Raw genomic sequence first — 13,806 nt, 5'->3', positions numbered from 1 at the left:
TGATCAACCTTGGAAATACTTCCAACACATATCGTCATCTCACCTTTTAGCTAGTCTGCGTTTATTCTGTAGCCTTTTGTTTCGAGTTACTAACACTTAGCAACCGAACCGGTATCTAATACCCTGGTGCTACTAGGAGTACTAGTCAAGTACACATTATAATGCATATCCAATATACTTCTGTCGACCTTGCCAGCCTTCTCATCTACCAAGTATCTAGGGTGGTTCTGCTTGAGTGACTATTCCCCTTATTACAGAAGCACTTAGTCTCGGGCTTGGGTTCAACTTTGGGTTTCTTCACTAGAACAGCAACTGATTTGTTGTTCCATGAAGTATCCCTTTCTTGCCCTTGCCCTTCTTGAAACTAGTGGTTTTACTAACCATCAACGATTGATGCTCCCTTTTGATTTCTACTTTCGCGGTGTCGCGAATAGCTCAAGGATCATATCTATCCCTGATATGTTATAGTTCATCACGAAGCTCTAGTAGCTTGGTGGCAGTGACTTTGGAGAACCATCACTATTTCATCTGGAAGATCAACTCCCACTCGATTTAAGCGATTGTTGTACTCAGACAATCTGAGCACAAGCTCAAGATTGAGCTTTTCTCCCTTATTATGCAGGCTAAGAAAATCGTCGGAGGTCTTATACCTCTTGACGTGGGCACGAGCCTAAAATCCCAATTTCAGTCCTTGGAACATCTCATATGTTCTGCGATGTTTCAAAAACGTCTTTGGTGCCTCAATTCTGAACCATTTAGCATTACGCACTTAACTATCATGTAGTCATCAAAACGTGTATGTCAGATGTTCGCAACATCCACAGACGACGTTCGAGGTTTAGCACACTGAGCGGTGCATTAAGGACATAAGCCTTCTACTGTCTGCATAATTGCTACTATCAACTTTCAACTAATTTTTCTCTAGGAACATATCTAAACAGCAGAACTGAAGCGCGAGCTACGACATAATTTGCGAAGACCTTTTGACTATGTTCAGGATAATTAAGTTCATCTTATGAACTCCCACTCAGATAGACATCCCTCTAGTCATCTAAGTGATACATGATCCGAATCAACTAGGCCGTGTCCGATCATCACGTGAGACGGACTAGTCATCATCGGTGAACATCTCATGTTGATCGCATCTTCTATACGACTCATGTTCGACCTTTCGGTCCTCCGTGTTCCGAGGCCATGTTTGTACATGCTAGGCTCGTCAAGTTAACCTAAGTGTTTCGCATGTGTTCCGAGGCCATGTCTGTACATGCCAGGCTCGTCAACACCGGTTGTATTCGAACGTAAGAATCTATCACACTCGATCATCACGTGGTGCTTCGAAACGACGAACTTTCGCAACGGTGCACAGTTAGGGAGAACACTTCTCTTGAAATTTTAGTGAGGGATCATCTTATTTAAGCTACCATCGTTCTAAGCAAATAAGATGTATAAACATGATAAACATCACATGCAATCAAATAGTGACATGATATGGCCAATATCATATTGCTCCTTTTGATCTCCATCTTCGGGGCTCCATGATCATCATCGTCACCGGCATGACACCATGATCTCCATCATCATGATCTCCATCATTGTGTCTCCATGAAGTTGTCTCGCCAACTTATTACTTCTACTACTATGGCTTCCAGTTAGCAATAAAGTAAAGTAATTACATGGCATTGTTCAATGACACGCAGGTCATACAATAAATAAAGACAACTCCTATGGCTCCTGTCGGTTGTCATGCTCATCAACATGCAAGTCGTGATTCCTATTACAAGAACATGATCAATCTCATACATCACATATCATTCATCACATTCTTCTTGGCCATGTCACATCACATAGCATACCCTGCAAAAACAAGTTAGACGTCCTCTAATTGTTGTTTGCATGTTTTACGTGGCTGCTATGGGTTTCTAGCAAGAACGTTTCTTACCTACGCAAAAACCACAACGTGATATGCCAATTGCTATTTACCCTTCATAAGGACCCTTTTCATCGAATCCGATCTGACTAAAGTGGGAGAGACAGACACCCGCTAGCCACCTTATGCAACTAGTGCATGTTAGTCGGTGGAACTAGTCTCACGTAAGAGTACGTGTAAGGTCGGTCCGGGCCGCTTCATCCCACAATGCCGCCGAATCAAGATTGGACTAGTAACGGTAAGCATATTGAACAAAATCAACGCCCACAACTACTTTGTGTTCTACTCGTGCATAGAAACTACGCATAGACCTAGCTCATGATGCCACTGTTGGGGAACGTAGCAGAAATTCAAAATTTTCTACGCATCACCAAGATCAATCTATGGAGTAATCTAGCAATGAGGGGAAGAAGAGTGCATCTACATACCCTTGTAGATCGCTAAGCGGAAGCGTTCAAGTGAACGGGGTTGATGGAGTCGTACTCGTCGTGATCCAAATCACCGATGATCCTAGTGCCGAATGGACGGCACCTCCGTGTTCAACACACGTACAGCCCGGTGATGTCTCCTACGCCTTGATCCAGCAAGGGGAGAAGGAGAGGTTGGGGAAGACTCCATCCAGCAGCAGCACGACGGCGTGGTGGTGGTGGAGGAGCGTGGTACTCCAGCAGGGCTTCGCCAAGCACCGCAAGAGACAAGGAGGGAGAGGGGTAGGGCTGCGCCAAGAAGGAGAGGAACTCGTCTGTTGGCAGCCCCAAGTCCTCAAGTATATATAGGGGAGAGGGAGGGGTGCGCCCCACCTAGGGTTCCACCCTAGGGGCGGCGGCCAGCCCCAATCCCATCTAGGGTGGTGGCCAAGTGGAGGGGGAGAGGGAGGCGCACCAGGCATGGGCCTTAAGGCCCATCTGCCCTTAGGGTTTGCCCCCTCTTCCCCTTAGGCGCATGGGCCTTGGTGGGGAGGCACCCCAGCCCACTTAGGGGCTGGTCCCCTCCCACTATTGGCCCATGTAGGCCTCCGGGGCTGGTGGCCCCACCTGGTGGACCCCCGGTCCCCTCCGGTGGTCCCGGTACATTACCGGTGATGCCCGGAACACTTTTGGTGGCCAAAACCATACTTCCTATATATTAATATTTACCTTCGGACCATTCCGGAACTCCTCGTGACGTCCGGGATCTCATCCAGGACTCCGAACAACATTCGGTAACCACGTATATCTATTCCCTATAACCCTAGCGTCATCGAACCTTAAGTGTGTAGACCCTACGGGTTCAGGAGTCATGCAGACATGACCGAGACAACTCTCCGGTCAATAACCAACAGCGGGATCTGGATACCCATGTTTGCTCCCACATGCTCCACGATGATCTCATCGGATGAACCACGATGTCAAGGACTTAATCAATCCCGTATACAATTCCCTTTGTCTAGCGGTACGATACTTGCCCGAGATTCGATCGTAGGTATCCCGATACCTTGTTCAATCTTGTTACCGGCAAGTCTCTTTACTCGTTACATAACACATCATCCCGTGATCAACTCCTTGATCACATTGTGCACATTATGATGATGTCCTACCAAGTGGGCCCAGAGATACCTCTCCGTTTACACGGAGTGACAAATCCCAGTCTCGATTTGTGCCAACCCAACAGACACTTTCGGAGATACCTGTAGTGTACCTTTATAGCCACCCAGTTACGTTGTGATGTTTGGCACACCCAAAGTATTCCTATGGTATCCGGGAGTTGCACAATCTCATGGTCTAAGGAAATGATACTTGACATTAGAAAAGCTTTAGCATACGAACTACACGATCTTTGTGCTAGGCTTAGGATTGGGTCTTGTCCATCACATCATTCTCCTAATGATGTGATCCCGTTATCAACGACATCCAATGTCCATGGTCAGGAGACCGTAACCATCTATTGATCAACAAGCTAGTCAACTAGAGGCTTACTAGGGACATGGTGTTGTCTATGTATCCACACATGTATCTGAGTTTCCTATCAATACAATTCTAGCATGGATAATAAACGATTATCATGAACAAGGAAATATAATAATAATCAATTTATTATTGCCTCTAGGGCATATTTCCAACATGAACTATGAACATGACGAAGAAAATGTTGATCTTGAAACAACAAAGACCGGCGAGGTATATATATTTATATAAGCAGGCATCTGGTGATCATCACATGTTTTAAATGACTTGAAGATATATCAACGAATCGATCTTTCTTCTTTCAGCCATCCGGATCGAGAAAATCTTTAGGCAACAGGAAACGTGGCCCGAACAAAAAGTTGAAGGAGGTCGTAAAGTACAATATCGAGGCCATCAGACCTAATGGCGAACCATTAGCGCCTAAGAAGATTGCGGACAAGTTCATTCGTCAGTGCGGAGTTCTTGTGAAGGACCAACTCCCGATCTCCCTTCAAGAATGGAGAGAGCCAGCAAAGCCATGTCCAGGAGTTATTTTTGTCGACGACAGACAAAAACTTCTGCTTTGGGAAACGCTCATGGAAGATTTCACCCTACCAGATCATTTCACAGATGCAGATGTGGAGAAAGTCAAGGACGCTGCTCTTAGGAAGATGGCGGTTGCATTCAAGAACCACAAAATTCGTGATGGGCCAAGTACGTCAACGGAGGAAGGAAGACTCCAGTATTCGAGGGAACACTAGAGAATCAAAGTGCTCATTGGGACGATTTCGTGAAATTCAAGGATTCGGAATTATCTAAGGAACGGTCGAGAATAAACAAGGCCAATGCCGCAAAAAAGGATAAGTTTCATAAGCTGGGGCCAGGTGGCTATGCGGTGGGAATGCCTAAGTGGGATAAGTCTGAGAAAGAGATGCTGGATGCATGTGTCACTCCAGAAACATTGAGATGCCCCCCAGGTGCAGGACTTGGTTCTACGCACATGGGAGGGAGTTGGACCCGAAGACAGGCAAAGTTTCGAAGAAGGCATGTCTGGACGGAGCCGAAGATAAGCTACTTGTTGCAATAGAAGAGGCTCGATCGGGGTTGTTCGAGCCCAACAGAGAGAACGACGAGCTTACGCGTGCCCTGGGAAATCCTGAACACCCGGGAAGAACACGAGGCATGGGCGCTATTCCGTGGTATGAGGGGTTTTCGGACTGGAACGCCGACTACAGAACCCGTGCGAGAAAGAAGATTGCGGAGGAGAAGAAGAGAAAGATGGAGGAGGAGCAGAGGAAGCTAGACTATGAACGCCTTCAAGGCCTAGAATCAGCGCACGCGGACTTTGCAGTCAAATTCCAGCGGCAGCAGGAGCAGATCGACTCACTTAGCCAGCAAAGGGGGTCTCAGCAGCTAGCGGATGATCCACCATTGGATAGCACCGTCCCATCCATGCCGAGAAGCAGCGTGGGTTCCGCCTCGGGCGACGCATTGCTGGATAGCTACCCAGTGGATGACATCATGGAGAGCACTAACTGCGAGCTACACTTCAAAATGAAGAACATATCCATGAAGGTGGCGGACGCCCTTGCTTTTACAAATCCCCCCGAGGCAACCTTCCATTGCAACCCGATTTCCAGCGGGCTATGCTCGTGTCTTGGTTGATGAGGTGGTGGACCAATATTCGGGGCTAGAGCTTGACATTCCTGGAGGTGACGATGAGCACACACTAGGAGAGGCCAACCATTGTATCATCCTATGAAGACAGGATTGCATCATCTTTCGAAGGCCACCGACACCGCGTCATCTGACTCCTCATCGCAGTCCGCCACCGAGTCAGCAGACTCCCGCTCCTCCAAGTCCACCAACGCGTCAGGCCACTCCTCCTCCAAGTCCGGCACAACTTCAGGCCACTCCTCCTCCAAGTCCGGCAAAGCGTCAGGCCACTCCTCCTCCAAGTCCGGCACAGCTTCAGGCCACTCCTCCTCCAAGTCCGGCACAACTTCAGGCCACTCCTCCTCCAACTCAGCCACGTCAGCCGTCTTTGCCGCCTCAGCAATCATGGAAGAGAGCCGCCTCAGCTATGGTGCGTAGCGGTACAAGTCGAGGTAGTACTGGAGGTACAGGCGGAGGCAAGCGATTTCAATATGGTCCAAGCCTCGCGCCTCTTCCGCAGAGGCCTTACGACAAGTCCGAGGAGGAAAACATAGCCATATCGAAGGCCTAGGTGGAAGCCCATTTTGCACCGAAACCGCCACCGCCGCCAAGGGAAAAAGTGCCTGTGGAAAAGATTGACCACTTCATTCGTATGGCTAGAGCATCAGCTCCCAAGCCTGTTGACACAGACTATGAGCGCCACATCAAGAAGTTAAATCGAGCACGTCTACAGAAAGAGGCAAGCTCGAGCTCGAGCAAATCAGCTGGCAAAAGGAGCGGTAAAACCGTTCCCCAGCTGGGAGAACATGCGGCGCAATCAATCCCCCCGCTTGTTGTGCCAACAACACATGAGAGTAGGCGCGCCCAATATTATTGTGGGCAAACCGTTAACATTCCCGGGGTGGGCGTGTTGGGGAACGTAGCAGAAATTCAAAATTTTCCTACGTGTCACCAAGATCTATCTATGGAGAGACCAGCAACGAGTAGAAAGAGAGTGCATCTACATACCCTTGTAGATTGCTAAGCGGAAGCGTTCAAGTGAACGGGGTTGATGGAGTCGTACTCGTCGTGATCCAAATCACCGATGATCCTAGTGCCGAACGGACGGCACCTCCGCGTTCAACACACGTACAGCTCGACGATGTCTCCCACGCCTTGATCCAGCAAGGAGAGAGGGAGAGGTTGAGGAAGACTCCATCCAGCAGCAGCACAACGGCGTGGTGGTGAAGGAGGAGCGTGGCAATCCTGCAGGGCTTCGCCAAGCACCTACGGGAGAGGAGGAGGTGTCACGGGAGGGAGGGAGGCGCCAAGGGCTCAGGTCTGGATGCCCTCCCTCCCCTCCACTATATATAGGGGCAAGGGAGAGGGGGGAGGCGCAGCCTTGCCCCTTACTCCAAGAAAGGGGTGCGGCCAAGAGGGGGGGGGGAGGAGTCCATCCTCCCCAAGGCACCTCAGAGGTGCCTTCCCCCTTGAGGACTCTTCCCTCTAGGGTTCCCTAGGCGCATGGGCCTCTTGGGGCTGGTTCCCTTGGCCCATGTAGGCCAAGGCGCACCCCCTACATCCCATGTGGCCCCCCGGGGCAGGTGGCCCCACCCGGTGGGCCCCCGGGACCCTTCCGGTGGTCCCGGTACAATACCGATGACCCCGAAACTTGTCCCGATGGCCGAAACAGGACTTCCTATATATAAATCTTTACCTCCGGACCATTCCGGAACTCCTCGTGACGTCCGGGATCTCATCCGGGACTCCGAACAACATTCGGTAACCACATACAAGCTTCCTTTATAACCCTAGCGTCATCGAACCTTAAGTGTGTAGACCCTACGGGTTCGGGAGACATGCAGACATGACCGAGACGTTCTCCGGTCAATAACCAACAGCGGGATCTGGATACCCATGTTGGCTCCCACATGTTCCATGATGATCTCATCGGATGAACCACGATGTCAAGGACTCAATCGATCCCGTATACAATTCCCTTTGTCTAGCGGTATTTTACTTGCCCGAGATTCGATCATCGCTATACCGATACCTTGTTCAATCTCGTTACCGGCAAGTCACTTTACTCGTTCCGTAACACATCATCCCGTGATCAACTCCTTGGTCACATTGCGCATATGATGATGTCCTACCGAGTGGGCCCAGAGATACCTCTCCGTTTACACGGAGTGACAAATCCCAGTCTCGATCCGCATAAAACAATAGATACTTTCGGAGATACCTGTAGTGCACCTTTATAGTCACCCAGTTACGTTGTGACATTTGATACACCCAAAGCACTCCTACGGTATCCAGGAGTTACACGCTCTCATGGTCAAAGGAAGAGATACTTGACATTGGCAAAGCTCTAGCAAACGAACTACACGATCTTTGTGCTATGCTTAGGATTGGGTCTTGTCCATCACATCATTCTCCTAATGATGTGATCCCGTTATCAACGACATCCAATGTCCATAGCCAGGAAACCATGACTATCTGTTGATCACAACGAGCTAGTCAACTAGAGGCTCACTAGGGACATATTGTGGTCTATGTATTCACACGTGTATTACGATTTCCGGATAATACAATTATAGCATGAATAAAAGACTATTATCATGAACAAAGAAATATAATAATAACTTATTTATTATTGCCTCTAGGGCATATTTCCAACAGTCTCCCACTTGCACTAGAGTCAATAATCTAGTTCACATCGCCATGTGATTAACACTCACAGGTCACATCGCCATGTGACTAATACCCAAGAGTTTACTAGAGTCAGTAGTCTAGTTCACATCACTATGTGATTAACACTCAATGAGTTTTATGTTTGATCATGTTGCTTGTGAGAGAGGTTTTAGTCAACGGGTCTGAACCTTTCAGATCCGTGTGTGCTTTACAAATCTCTATGTCATCTCCTAGATGCAGCTACCACGCTCTATTTGGAGCTATTCCAAACAACTGTTCTACTTGGAGCTATTCTAAATTATTGCTCCATTATATGTATCCGGTCTCTCTACTCAGAGCTATCCGGATAGGTGTCAAGCTTGCATCGTTGTAACCTTTACGACGAACTCTTTTACCACCTTCATAATCGAGAAAATTCCTTAGTCCACTAGTTACTAAGGACAACTTTGACCGCTGTCCTGTGAGCCATTCTTGGATCACTCTTGTACCCCTTGACTGACTCATGGCAAGGCACACTTCAGGTGCGGTACACAGCATAGCATACTGAAGAGCCTACGTCTTAAGCATAGGGGACGACCTTCGTCCTTTCTCTCTATTCTGTCGTGGTCGAGCTTTAAGTCTTAACTTCGTACCTTACAACTCAGGCAAGAACTCCTTCTTTGACTGGTCCATCTTGAACACCTTCAAGATCATGTCAAGGTATGTGCTCATTTGAAAGTATTATTAAGCATTTTGATCTATCCTTATAGATCTTGATGCTCAATGTTCAAGTAGCTTAATCCAGGCTTTCCATTGAAAAACACTTTCAAAATAACCCTATATGCTTTCCAGAAATTCTACGTCATTTCTGATCAACAATATGTCAACAACATATACTCATCAGAAATTCTATAGTGCTCCCACTCACTTCTTTGGAAATACAAGTTTCTCATAAACTTTGTACAAACCCAAAATTTTGATCATCATCAAAGCATACATTCCAACTCCGAGATGCTCACTCCAGTCCTTAGAAGGATTGCTGGAGCTTTGCATACTTATTAGCATCTTTCGGGATTGACAAAACCTTCCGGTTGTATCACATACAACCTTTCCTCATTAAAATCGTCGAGGAAACAATGTTTTGACATCCTATCTGCAAGATTACATAAATAATCCAGTAATCGCTAATATAATTCCAACAGACTCTTAGCATCGCTACGAGTGAGAAAATCTCATCGTAGTCAACTCCTTGAACTTGTCAGAAAACATCTTAACGACAAGTCGAGCTTTCTTAATGGTGACATTTACCATCATTGTCCGTCTTCCTTTTGAAATCCATCTGTACTCATTAGCCTTACGACCATCGAGCCGTTCTGCCAAAGTCTACACTTTGTTTTCATACATGGATCCTCTCTCGGATTTTATGGCCTCAAGCCATTTATCGGAATCCGGGCCCACCATCGCTTCTCCATAGCTCATAGGTTCATTGTTGTCTAGCAACATGACCTTCAAGACAGGATTACGTACCACTCTGAAGTAGTACGCATCCTTGTCATCCTACGAGGTTTGGGAGTGACTTGATCCGAAGTTTCATGATCAATATCATAAGCTTCCACTTCAATTGGTGTAGGTGCCACAGGAACAACTCCCTGTGCCCTATCACACACTAGTTGAAGAGACGGTTCAATAACCTCATCAAGTCTCCACCATCCTCCCACTCAATTCTTTCGAGAGAAACTTTTCCTCGAGAAAGGACCCGATTCTAGAAACAATCCATATTGCTTTCGGATCTGAATTAGGAGGTATACCCAACTGTTTTGGGTTTCCTATGAAGATGCATTTTATCCGCTTTGGGTTCGAGCTTATCAATCCTGAAACTTTTTCACATAAGCGTCGCAGCCCCAAACCTTTAAGAAACGACAACTTAGGTTTCTCTAAACCATAATTCATACGGTGTCATCTCAACGGAATTACGTGGTGCCCTATTTAAAGTGAATGTGGTTGTCTCTAATGCCTAACCCATGAACAATAGTGGTAATTCGATAAGAGACATCATGGTATGCATCATATCCAATAGGGTGCAACTATGATGTTCGGACACACCATCATACTATGGTGTTCCAGGCGGTATTAATTGTGAAACAATTTCCACAATGTCTTAATTGTGTGCCAAAACTCGTAACTCAGATATTCATCTCTATGATCATATCATAGATATTTTTATCCTCTTATCACGACGATCTTCCAACTTCACACTGAAATTACTTGAACCTTTCAATAATTCAGACTCATGATTCATCAAGTAAATATACTCAACATCTACTCAAATCATCTGTGAAGTAAGAACATAACGATATTCACTGCATGCCTCAGCACTCATTGGACTGCACACATCAAAATGTGTTACTTCCAACGAGTTGCTATCTTGTTCCACTTTACTAAAAGTGAGGCTTTTCAGTCATCTTGTCCATGTGGTATGATTTGCATATCTCAAGTGATTCAAAATCAAGTGAGTCCAAACGATCCATTTGCATGGAGTTTCTTCATGCATATATACCAATAGACATGGTTCGCATGTCTCAAACTTTTCAAAAATGAGTGAGTCCAAAGATCCATCAACATGGAGCTTCTTCATGCGTTTTATACCATTATGACTTACATGGCAGTGCCACAAGTAAGTGGTACTATCATTACTATTTTATATCTTTTGGCATGAAAATGTGTATCCCTACGATCAAGATTCAATAAACCATTCCTTTAGGTGCAAGAGCACTTATTCAGGTTTAATACTAATCTTGATGGTAGAGGGAGCGTGCGATGTTAGATCACATCAAACTTGGAAACACTTCCAACACATATCGTCAGCTCACCTTTAGCTAGTCTCCGTTTTATTCCGTAGCTTTTATTTCGAGTTACTAACACTTAGCAACCGAACCGGTATCTAATACCCTGGTGCTACTAGGAGTACTAGTAAAGTACACATTAACATAATGTATATCCAATATACTTCTATCGACCTTGCCAGCCTTCTCATCTACCAAGTATCTAGGGTAATTCTGCTCCAGTGGTTGTTCCCTTTATTACAGAAGCACTTAGTCTCGGGTTTGGGTTCAACCTTGGGTTTCTTCACTAGAGCAGCAGCTGATTTGCCGTTTCATGAAGTATCCCTTTGTTCCCTTGCCCTTCTTGAAACTAGTGGTTTCACCAACCATCAACAATTGATGCTCCTTCTTGATTTCTACTTTCGCGGTGTCAAACATCATGAATATTTCAAGGATCATCATATCTATCCCTGATATGTTATAGTTAATCACGAAGCTCTAGCAGCTTGGTGGCAATGACTTTGGGGAAACATCACTATCTCATCTGGAGGATCAACTCCCACTCGATTCAAGTGATTGTTGTGCTCAGACAATCTTAGCACAAGCTCAACGATTGAGCTTTTCTCCCTTAGTTTGCAGGCTAAGAAAATCGTCGGAGGTCTTATACCTCTTGACGTGGGCACGAGCCTGAAATCCCAATTTCAGCCCTCGAAACATCTCATATGTTCCGCGACGTTTCGAAAACGTCTTTGGTGCCTCTACTTAAACCATTTAATTGAACTATCACGTAGTTATCAAAACGTGTATGTCCGATGTTCGCAACATCGACAAACGACGTTGGGGTTCAGCACACTGAGCGGTGCATTAAGGACATAAGCTTTCTACTGATCGCATAATCGCTACTATCAACTTTCAACTATATTTTCTCTAGGAACATATCTAAACAGTGGAACTAAAGCGCGAGCTTACGACATAATTTGCAAAAGGTCTTTTGACTATGTTCAGGATAATTAAGTTCATCTTATGAACTCGCACTTAGATAGACATCCCTCTGGTCATCTAAGTGATCACATGATCCGAGTCAACTAGGCCGTGTCCGATCATCACGTGAGACAGACTAGTCATCATCGGTGAACATCTTCATGTTGATCGTATCTACCATACGACTCATGCTCGACCTTTCGGTCTCCGTGTTCTGAGGCCATGTCTGCACATGCTAGGCTCGTCAAGTTAACCCTAAGTGTTTTCGCTGTGTAAAACTGTCTTACACCCGTTGTATGTGAACGTAAGAAGCCATCACACCCGATCATCACGTGGTGCTTAGAAGCGACGAACTGTAGCAACGGTGCACAGTTAGGGGAGAACACTTCTTGAAATTTTGTAAGGGATCATCTTATTTACTACCGTCGTCCTAAGTAAACAAGATGCATAAACATGATAAACATCACATGCAATCAAATAGTGACATGATATGGCCAATATCATTTTGCTCCTTTTGATCTTCATCTTCGGGGCTCCATGATCATCATCGTCACCGGCATGACACCATGATCTCCATCATCATGATCTCCATCATCGTGTCTTCATGAAGTTGTCACGCCAACGACTACTTCTACTTCTATGGCTAACGCGTTTAGCAATAAAGTAAAGTAATTTACATGGCGTTCTTCAATGACACGCAGGTCATACAATAAATAAAGACAACTCCTATGGCTCCTGCCGGTTGTCATACTCATCGACATGCAAGTCGTGAATCCTATTACAAGAACATGATCAATCTCATACATCACATATTATTCACCACATTCTTGTTGGCCATATCACATCACAAAGCATACCCTGCAAAAACAAGTTAGACGTCCTCTAATTGTTGTTTGCATGTTTTACGTGGCTGCTATGGGTTTCTAGCAAGAACGTTTCTTACCTACGCAAGACCACAACGTGATATGCCAATTGCTATTTACCCTTCATAAGGACCCTTTTCATCGAATCCGTTCCGACTAAAGTGGGAGAGACTGGCACCCGCTAGCCACCTTATGCACCAAGTGCATGTCAATCGGTGGAACCTGTCTCACGTAAGAGTACGTGTAAGGTCGGTCCGGGCCGCTTCATCCCACAATACCGTCGAAACAAGATTGGACTAGTAACGGTAAGCATATTGAACAACATCAACGCCCACAACTACTTTGTGTTCTACTCGTGCAAAGAATCTACGCAATAGACCTAGCTCATGATGCCACTGTTGGGGAACGTAGCAGAAATTCAAAATTTTCCTACGTGTCACAAAGATCTATCTATGGAGAGACCAGCAACGAGTAGAAAGAGAGTGCATCTACATACCCTTGTAGATCGCTAAGCGGAAGCGTTCAAGTGAACGGGGTTGATGGAGTCGTACTCGTCGTGATTCAAATCACCGATGATCCTAGTGCCGAACGGACGGCACCTCCGTGTTCAACACACGTACAGCTCGACGATGTCTCCCACGCCTTGATCCAGCAAGGAGAGAGGGAGAGGTTGAGGAAGACTCCATCCAGCAGCAGCACAACGGCGTGGTGGTGATGGAGGAGCGTGGCAATCCTGCAGGGCTTCGCCAAGCACCTACGGGAGAGGAGGAGGTGTCACGGGAGGGAGGGAGGCGCCAAGGGCTCAGGTCTGGATGCCCTCCCTCCCCTCCACTATATATAGGTGCAAGGGAGAGGGGGGAGGCGCAGCCTTGCCCCTTACTCCAAGAAAGGTGTGCGGCCAAGAGGGGGGGGAGGAGTCCATCCTCCCCAAGGCACCTCGGAGGTGCCTTCCCCCTTGAGGACTCTTCCCTCTAGGGTTCCCTAGG

The sequence above is a fragment of the Triticum dicoccoides genome, chromosome 6A (assembly GCF_002162155.2).
Source record: "Triticum dicoccoides isolate Atlit2015 ecotype Zavitan chromosome 6A, WEW_v2.0, whole genome shotgun sequence".
Classification (NCBI taxonomy): domain Eukaryota; kingdom Viridiplantae; phylum Streptophyta; class Magnoliopsida; order Poales; family Poaceae; genus Triticum; species Triticum dicoccoides.
This window is presented reverse-complemented; position numbering follows the sequence as displayed.